Raw genomic sequence first — 10,091 nt, forward strand, 5'->3', positions numbered from 1 at the left:
TCTCTGCTGTCAATGCCAAATGTCCAGGGGGCAGGCTGGCTGGGCTAGGAGATGATGGAGCACCTGAGGCCCCAGCTAGAGGTAGATCAGGGCACAGCTGTTGTCTGGTGCCATGTGTCCTCCACTGGCCAGAGGGTTTTTGTTGGCTGCTGACACAATGGCCTGACATTCCCCTGCCTCAGCAGCCAGGAGCGGGAAATGAGGGCTGAGCTGGCCAGTCCCTTGTGACAGTGAGTCCTGCAGCCCTTGAAACCTGAGGAGATGGGCTGAGGTCAGTGCTTGCCTCTGCTCCCCCAGTGGGAGGCTTTGAATCGGCTTCCCTGAATGTGGGACTCCTTATGGTAGATCCAGAGGTGACAGGATGGGGACTGCTCTTGGGAGGATGGATATGGGGGTGCAGCTGGAGGGGAGGGAGATGCCTCCTTGGGCCCTGAGGTGACAGAGTGATGTGCGGTTCTCTGCCCTTTAAGGGCTCATGGTAACATTTGCCAATTCCCTTGTACACACCACCGACGTTTATTGAGCTCCTACTATGTGCCAGACCCACACTGTGCTGGGTACTTGAATGGGATGTGGCCCCCAGCCTCCCTCAGATCATTTGGACAATGTTTTGTCCTTTCTAAAACACTTGTCAGGATCTCAAGCAATCCTTGTTCCAGTCCTGTGAGTCCCATGAGAGCATCACTGTCCTTCCCTTCGGATGGATGGGCAAGAGAGGCAGAGAGAGGGTCAGTAATTTGCTTAAGGGGAAGCAAGGTAAAAACCAGCAACCAGGTCTTATTTACCCCTTTGCTGAGCCCCACCAAGGGGAGTCAGGGAGTGGTACTTTATTTTGATTTTTAATGGTTCACCCTCACCCTTAAGAGTCTGAAAGTAAGGGGCGCCTGGGTGGCTCAGTTGGTTGGACGACTGCTTTCAGCTCAGGTCATGATCCTGGAGTCCCGGGATCGAGTCCCGCATCGGGCTCCCGGCTCCATGGGGAGTCTGCTTCTCTCTCTGACCTTCTCCTCACTCATGCTCTCTCTCACTGTCTCTCTCTCAAATAAATAAATAAAATCTTTAAAAAAAAAAAAAAAAAAAGAGTCTGAAAGTAAAACTTGATGAATTAGGGAAGGCTTCATGGAGCCCCTGACCTTGTTTTCCCTACCCACTATTTCATTTTTGACACCTTCTTCCTGAACAGAACCAACACCCTTGACGGGCGAGAGGATAGATCAGAGATCTATTTAAAGTTCTTGCTCTTTACCACTGATGTCACACATTGGTGTCCATCTTGACCGGTTCTGCTTAGAAGACCTCACTGGCCGGACGCAAACCCAGCTTGGTTTGAAGCTGAAACACCTGCTCAGTTACACATACCCACACACTTCAGAGACTCCCATGCTTCTGTATTTATGCTTCTGCCCTTCCTCCAAGCACGAAAGAGCACCCTGTTCCCCACACAGGCACTCAATAAACCCTAATTGATTAGTTGATTGGGAACAACAAGTACATAGTGAAAGTGCCTGGAAATACAATCTCCCAAAGGCTGCCAGCCAGCCAGGGGCTCAGGGGACAGATGTTTTCAGATCCTAGTGCTTGCTCATCCCTAAGGCAAAGTTTAAAGAGAGTGACTGTGCATTATTTTAGAGCAGCGTAAAACTGGAAACATGCAAATACTCAGTGACGGGGAATAGCTAAGCTACCTGGGTTATATTATGATTCTGGAAGACTCTAGAGCTTTTAAAAGTGATGATATGGTATCCCACAGAGAAATGTGTACCAGGTACCAAAGCAAAAAAGGCAGAATATGAAAAGAATGGAGAAATATACATGCATACCTTTAGAAAGATGAGAAAACTTGACTACTTGGTAGGCCCTTTGTGTTGGGGGGAGCGGTTAAAGTTCATTAAGGAAAGAGAACAGTAATAGGGTTGGGTCTGTCACACTGTGTCGTGTAATGGGGAGAGTCCCTAGGACTCAGGCGACCTAGGGATCCTCATGCTGTCAACTACGGATGATATGATCTTTTTGTTTTTTAAGGTTTTATTTATTTATTTGACACAGAGAGAGAGAACACAAGCAGAGGGAGTGGCAGGGAGAGGGAGAAGCAGGCTCCCCACTGAGCAGGGAGCCTAATGCAGGGCTGGATTCCAGGACCCCGGGATCATGACCCGAGCCAAAGGCAGACGCTTAACAACTAAACCACTCAGGCATCCCTGAACAATGTGATTTGAACAGTTCACTATCCTGATCTTCAGTTGGGAATTTTATACTTGCCCTGTCTCATGAAGTAAGGCCCAGAAGCTACAAAATATACAGCATATAAATGTTTCTATTTTTCTGAAATCCAAAAAGCTCTGCCAAATCCCATGGGTTTTGAATAAGGAATCATGGACCTGTACCAAGCACGTTAAACATGGCACGTACCAAGCACGTTAAACATATTATTTTATTTAACTTAACCTTCACAACAATTCTACAGAATAAGTTTTATCATTCCTATTTTACAGATGAGAAAACTTGTGTGTCTAGAGAGAAGGAATCTGCCTCCCTATTAGAAATAAGTGGGCCAGTTCAGATCAGAAACATTCAAAGCCCATGATTTTGGCCACCATGACTACATCAACAGAAATGCTTGCTGGAGTGACATCTGCTTGCTTTTGACTTGTGAGATAACAAAGGAGAATATTTCTTGTAATATTGGACACTGAGTGCATGCCAAAACTTGTCAAACATTGTCTCATCTGATCTCCACAATCGTGGGAGGTTTGGACTAGTATTAACCCCCTTTTTAGATGAAGAAACTGAGGCTTAAGTTACATAACATGCCCACGTAAGCCAGGGACCTGGGATTTGAAATCAGTTCTGATGATTTCAAAGCCTGGGATGTTGCATCTTTCATCAGACAATCAGGACGTTATCAGGGCAACACAGAATGTAGAAGACAAAGGGGCTGTGGCGAAATAGAGCTATGAACGTAGAGCTCCTTCCATTTCCTGTCTTCCCCCTTCCCTTCCTCTCCCTTCCCCTCGCCTTCTTCCTTCTGTGCAACAAGGTCAGCTGTCATCTCAAGGACATGAAACGTAAGCTAGGATTGGATGCCAAGTGCCTTTAACAGAGTCACAGAAAGGAAGAATATACGAAAAATATAACTGATGCACAGATAGGTCCATCAGAGGAAGAAAATAAGTTGTTTCTTAGGATGTCCAGGGCCTACACAAAGGTGGAAATGAGAAGATATTCCTGCAAAAGGCACCATCTGGTCCTGCTGGTCAGCAGGCCTAAGACTCTGGGGTGAAAGTCAGCAAAATCACACCTCATGTCATTGCGTTTTCATTTCTAAAGCAATCCAAGGAAGAGGCTTGCTTTTTTGGTGTCAAAGAGGTCCAGACAAGGTTCTACCTCCTGCTTTGATCCTTGGCTGGGAGAGACTGTCTCTGGGAGCTACCTGTGGACAAGGCGAAGAGGCAGAAGGCACTAGATGTCCTTGACTGTCCACCCAGAGGTGGTTGGCAGACTGCCTACCTTTAAAGCACTCCCAAGGACCCTACTGCAGTAAAGGACAGCTCCTAAATCAGATTAATCCCATTTGGATTAGAACTGAATCCCGGGGTATCTACAAAATGTGGGAGGTCATGATCTGCACTTCTGGGTGCTTTAGAGTTTATGAGAGAAGGGCTTAGGTTGGGGTGCTCCCAGGTCAGAGCTTCCTCCAGGGCTCAGCAGTCAACCTCAGACTCAAAAACAGGTGCAGGGCTGCCAAGCCAAGACCATAAGAGGCAAGGTCTCCTAGAGGTGGGGCGGGAATAAGACAGGGGGTATTAGTTCAAGGCCTGAGCAGGATCTCGTGAAGTTTAGGAAGGGGGAGGTGACAGTCAGATGTTTAAAAGAATTCAGGTGTGTAGCAGGAATCGGATTGTCCACATGCAGAAGATTCTCACTGCTGTGCAGAGCATAGGGGAGGAGTTGGTTACAAGCAATGGAATCATCTGACTAACATAAATGGAAAAGGAGTTCACTGGAACACTGGGAGAAACATCTCAAGGGGTTGAAGGGAAGGCCAAAAACATGCTGAGAAAACAAAAGAAACCCAAATGGTGGGAGGTTTTAAACTCCTACCAGCTAGGCTTACCAACTGGCCCCAATATGCACCAGCCTTTCCCAGTTTGAGCACAGACAGTCCCATATAGGTAACCCCTTAGTCCCAGACAAACCAAGATGGCTGGTCACCCTACGACTAGCAGGGTAGAGGGCCAGAGTTGACCCGTGAAAAATCTCCTAGGGGCAATGCCCAGAAATCTTTTTTTATTATTATTTATTTTTTTAAAGGTTTATATATTTATTTTAGGGAGAGACAGCATCTGCAAACTGGGAAGAGGCAGAGGGAGAGAGAGAATCCCAAGAAGACTCCCGACTAAGCCTGCCATGGGGTTCTGTCTCCTACTCTGAGATCATGACCTGAACCAAAATCAAGAGTCAGATGCTCCAATGACCGAGCTACCCAGGAGCCCACCCACAGCTCCCCACAAAACTTTTAATAACAGTGATGCCTAATATTCCATCTAAAATGTTTGCCACCCTGGGCAGGAATCTAACGCCTTCTCTGGTCACTACAAGCCTTCAACATGCTTGCTTGTACACTCAGTCTTAGAGGGGAGGCTGGGATGCACTCCCAGTGAATTAAACTAAACTGACTAAATTTGAACTACATCCACTGAGCTGGATCCCAGAGGGGCTCAGCTTCTCCTCAGAAGTCCTACAGATCGTAAGTGGCAGAGCCACAGTTCGACTTAAGTCTGTCTGATTCTGCACCTGTGTGGGTTCCCCACCATTGCCCTATTCGGGGGTGTCCTGATACTGCCAGAGCCTGGAGACTCCAAGGTCTGCAGGAAGGATGGCGGCCTGAGCTTCCAGGTATATTTTCCAGAAGGGCCTCTAGGTCAGAGATGGCAAGGCAAGGCGAGGGTATGGTGAGGAGAGAGAGCGTGGTTTAGTTTGTAGAGCCTGCCAGGACCTGGCCTTGTGCACTGTTCCCCAAGGCAGGAAAGGCTTATGTAAGAGGTAGCGAGAAGGGTTGGCAGAAACCAAACAGACCCACCTTTCAGTTAATCCTTTTACTTAATCCATGCCCCAGCCTCTAGGAGGACAGGACGTATGCTAAGGATATGAGGGACTCCAGGCTCTGCCTGCAGTCCTCCCCTGCCTGGTCCTGTCCCTCATGAGGGGTTCCCAGGAGGGGACTAGGCCATGTCCTACAATTCTCCATCCTTAAGAACTCTCTCCATGTCTCTTCCCCATCCCCTCCCCAGAGACAAGGCCTCTAGGGGCCTCCACGCTCTGACCCCGTCCCTGTCTTATACTCCTTACCCCTTCCTCACCAAGCCCCAGACACAGTGGCCTTTTATCTGTTCCTCAGACTATCTGAACTCATTCCCACTTTGGCCCTTCAGACCAGCAGTCTCCTCCACATGACGTCTTCCTGTTCTCCACAGGCTGACCCTCCTCATCATCCAGATTTCAGGCCAGGTGTCCTCTCTTCCCCGAGACCTCTCAGGCCTCCCAGTCTAAAGGAGCTGCCTGTTCATTTGCCTACCCCTCTGTTTCAGTGTATTACAACCAGTTATTTTCTTGTCCATCATCTGTCTCTCCCTGCCTTGGTTCACAAGACATTTCATGATCCCAGTCTGGCTTCCTGTGAACTCCATGGTCTCCCTACCCCGACCCCAGGGAGCTAACACACCCCCTCAGGGACCCTGCCCTCCCTGCATTCCCAGCCTCAACCTGGCTTCCTTTCTCCCTGGAGGCTGCTCTCCACCCCACCTCCTGCTACATCAGACATAGAAACAGCTGTGGACCCCCAACTCCAGTTCATTCCTTCTCCCCTCTGCCAGCCCATCAGGGTTCTCGGTGCCCCGAAACGCAGGGGAGGGCATCACTCAGGGAGGGCAGAAATAAGTCTGTCTTGTTCCCTGCTGCGCGGGGGGCCTAGCGCAGGACCTGGCGCCCAGTAGGATGGATGGACACGTGAAATCCGCCGCATCCACGGCCGCGGGCAGGCTGTCACACGGAGAGTTTCCAGGGAGACCGCTGCGACCCAGAGCTGGCCGGACTGAAGCCCAGAGAGCTGCTGTGGATGGATGGAGGGCGTGCTCTCGCGGTGGGAGGGCTCCAGCGAGAGCGGCACCCGGCAGGAGCAGGGGCTGCTGCGGGAAAATGACACGCTGTTCTCTCCAGATTGCGCAGGACTGAGGGGGAGGTGAGGAATGAGGCCAAACCACAGAGGGTTGTATAAGCCTGGAGGAGGCAGAGAGCTGGAGACTAAAGATAATGGCAGATCATTGAAGAGTCTGGAGTAGGGAGAGAAATGGTCAGATCTGCGTCGGAACTGAAAAACCACAGCAGCTGGATGTGTTCTGGGATGACGAGCTCCGTCCTCCACCTAAACCCTTGCGTTCTCCCCCAGATTACCCCGCATTGTCCTCCTTCTTGCTCTTAATCGGTACAGGAGGCCAGGGCTTCTGTGGACATCGCCCCCCTTAATCCCTATAGTAGGTTGAATGGTGCCCCTCCCACCCCCCCCAAAAAGATTGAATCACATCCAAACCCCTGGAACCATGTGAACGTGCCCTTAGTTGGAAAAAGGATCCTGAGGATGTAATTGAGCTAAGGGGTTTGAGACAAGATCACTCTCGATTACTGAGATGGGCACGAAAGCTGGTGAGAAGCGTCTGTAGAAGAGGCAGAAAAGGAGAAGACCCAGACAGGAGAGGAGCAGCCCCTTTGGCTGGGAGCTGGCGTGAGGCCACCACAAAGCTGGGAAGCCAAGATGCACCAACAGTGCCCAAAGCTGGAGGAGGAGAAGAAAGATTCTCCCCTAGAGTCTCCAGAGGGAAAACCCTGTTGACACCTCAATTTTAGATTTCTGACTTCTGAACCGTGAGAGAACACATATGTGTTGTTTGTATGGCAATCTGTTACAGCAGCCCTAGGAAATTAATACAACTCCATCCTCCAACTAAGAAGATTCAGCCTCAGGACCCTTCCCGACGGGTGGACCCTCATAAATCAGAAGACTTCCTTTCTGTTCTGGAAGGTATGATTGTGACAGAAGCATGGAGCCAGACCAGCCTTTCAGTGGACCCTCGTCTGTAGTGCTTGGCCCTGAAAGGATGGACATTTTAGCCACACCAAGAAATGAATCAACCGAATGAAGCAGTGGACAAGTCAGTGGAGTTGGGTCAACTCCACTTGGCGCTGCCAAGCGCCAAAGACCTGAGAAAAAAGCTGGCAGCACTCTGTGGAGATTAAGGGTTTGGGAAAAGGGGACAGTGAGTTGCTCAATGGGGGTGAGCACAGATATGGCAGAAAGGGTCATTGTTCAAATAGGATTTGTAGCTTAGGGTTTCCCAAAGGGGTCTGTGGAGCTCTGGAATGGTCAGTCTGGTCTTTAGGGTAGGCTTCATGGGGCCAATGCTTCATTCGTTAAGCGTTCCTAAACATACTCGCCGTGTACTGGCCGCCTTCTGCACTGTATCCATCGAGGCACAGTCAACATCTGCATTTCCAGACATGAGCAGCCAGCCCACCTCTGCAAACACCAGTACTTGACCTGAAGGTCTGCTCTGTGCGCACACGTGTGTGTGTTTGTGTGTGTGTGTGTGTGTGTGTGTGTGTCCTCCCTTCCTCCCTGGGGAATCGCACCTATCCCTGTAGAAGCACCAGCTTCCTCCGTTACAAGTTTCTCTCCTGGAGGGCTAAGCAACACTGCAATGACGTCACCATCTCTGTGAGTGCCCATTCAGTGTCTTTCTCCCCACTTACTATAAACACCCCCATGACTACCCCTGGCCTACTGTAGGTGTCCCGTAAGAATCTGAATGAAGGGCGCCTGGTTGGCTCGGTTGGTTAAACAACTGCCTTCGCTCAGGTCATGACCCTGGAGTCCCTGAATTGAATCCCACACTGGGATCCCTGCTCAACGGGGAGTCTACTTCTCCCTCTGAACTTCCCCCCCTCTCATGCTCTCTCTCTCAAATAAATAAATTAAAATCTTTAAAAAAAAAAAAAAAGAATCTGAATGAAACAGGCCAATTCTCGGGGCCCCTGAGTTTTCAGAAGGAGAAAGATTTCATCTGGTCATTTCAAACCCACTGAGAGTGCCAACAGCTCAGGGTTCAGGTTTCATCTTAAGAGAAAGAAACAGAATCAAAGGGAAAAGGTCAAGGGCAAAAATAAAGCCATATGTGGGAGGGGAAGAAGACGTCAATCCTAAACCCAGGGCTGCCAGAGGCCAAAATTTTACAACCTTCCCTCCGTAAGAGGGATCCTTGCCAATTTTTCTTAGGTCTTGGTTAAGATGACACCTTATACCTCCTTCCTTATAACCCCAATTCCCACCCCCCAACTCTCTTCCTCCTGAAGATTAATTTCTTTCTGAATAGCATTCAGATGGGCTGGACTCTAATGATGTCCAGAATCCCATCAAAGTAGAAAGAGACACCTGGCTCTTCACAAATCCCCCCGCAAAGGGTCACCTTCTTACATGAAAACGAAAAAGCTATTTGGAGAGAAATGTGGTAAATCCATGTTGTGGACTGGTTGCCACCAGATTTCCTCTGCTGAAAAGGTGAAAAACAGTACCCATCTCAAGTGGGAGAACATTTGAGATCGTGCGTACACACGCAGTGCCGTGCCCAGTTGCAGTCCCAGTAGTCAGTACCACAGCTGTTGTTAAAATTATTGGGACCAGTCCCTCTAACTTGGAGTGTCATCAATCAGTTGCTCCTTTTCCCTGTACCAACTTCCCTGCTAACCATACACAGGCTGTCCAGTCATCCCCAGTAGCACCAGGGCTGTGGACCAAGCTACCCTTCTGAGATGGGCACCCCAGAAGGAAAGGCAAGGTTATGGTCATTCATTGTTATTAAATATTGTTATTAAATATTAGGCCCTTGTGAAGGCTGGGCAAATGTAGCCCAGGTCCTTGGCATTAGCTTTCTTGGGGCACTTGCCTCAAGGCATTGTCTTCAGAAGGTCCCTTTGGAATGAATGAGGGTGGAGCAGAGGTGGTGAAGGAAAGTATCAAGAAAGGAAAGCATCCTTTGAGTAGAATACAGAAGTCATTGGCCAGTTAAGAAAGGTTCCCTCAGACTTCTTGTTCTGAGCCCTACCTCTTGCCTTTTCTCTGGAGCTTCATAAGGTAGACCCTGTTCCATCATGCTTGCCTCTTTCTCTAAAAACCTGCTCTAAGGCAATAGCCTTATATATTTGTTTATAGTAACATGTAAATGGTTGTTGGGTCTTTATGCTTGCTTGTTTTTATAAGGAGAAAAGGATTCAGTGAAAGAAATGAATACCTTCAAGTGAGTGGGGGAAGGAAGAGGCCCTTCCTAATGACTCAGAAAGCACACTACCTGCTCCATCCAGAAAGCCAGTGGCTGTGGCAGTGGGGACCAAGCCATTTGGGTTGAGTTGAACTGACCAAACAATTTCTGAGCTCTACGTTCTCTTGCTAGAGGTAGGAAAGTAGGCAGGAGCATGGTGGGGGGAGAGGAAGGCAAGGGACAGTAGACAGAGCAGAGGTACACAAAGTAGAGAGAGATTATTCCCCCCAAAAGCACCTCTCTGGGAACGTTGCCAGGGAGGAGTGCAGAGCTCTGTTTCTTCAAAGCATCCCTTTTGATGTAATGAAAAGTAAGGGGGCTCTGGTGGCTCAGCTTTCTGAAGTATACTCAGCCTCCTTCCTTGGCCCCTCCTGACTCATGAGACCCCCCCAGGTCATGGCTGGTCTGTTTCTAGAGGAGCTCATCTCCTGAGCCAATGCAGCCAACTTGGATAACTGCCCAGGCCTCCCCATCTGCTTTGTAGCCTAGGACCAAAGCAAAATTATGGACCAGATCATGTTACTGGTGAGAAGTCGGGGGTTAGGGGGAGAATTTTGGTTACCCAGGAGGGTCAAAGCAGAGATGGTGAAAAGGACTGTCAGGGAGTCCCACTTGCCCTTCCCACGAGGTGGCTCCCCCCAGCAGTCCTCTTGGTTTAGGACAGCAGCATGACACAGTGTGAAGGGCTTGGCCTCCAGCTGCCCCTAGAAAACGGGCTCCAAAATA

This window comes from Mustela erminea, chromosome 5 (genome assembly GCF_009829155.1).
Source record: "Mustela erminea isolate mMusErm1 chromosome 5, mMusErm1.Pri, whole genome shotgun sequence".
NCBI classification, from domain to species: Eukaryota; Metazoa; Chordata; class Mammalia; order Carnivora; family Mustelidae; genus Mustela; species Mustela erminea.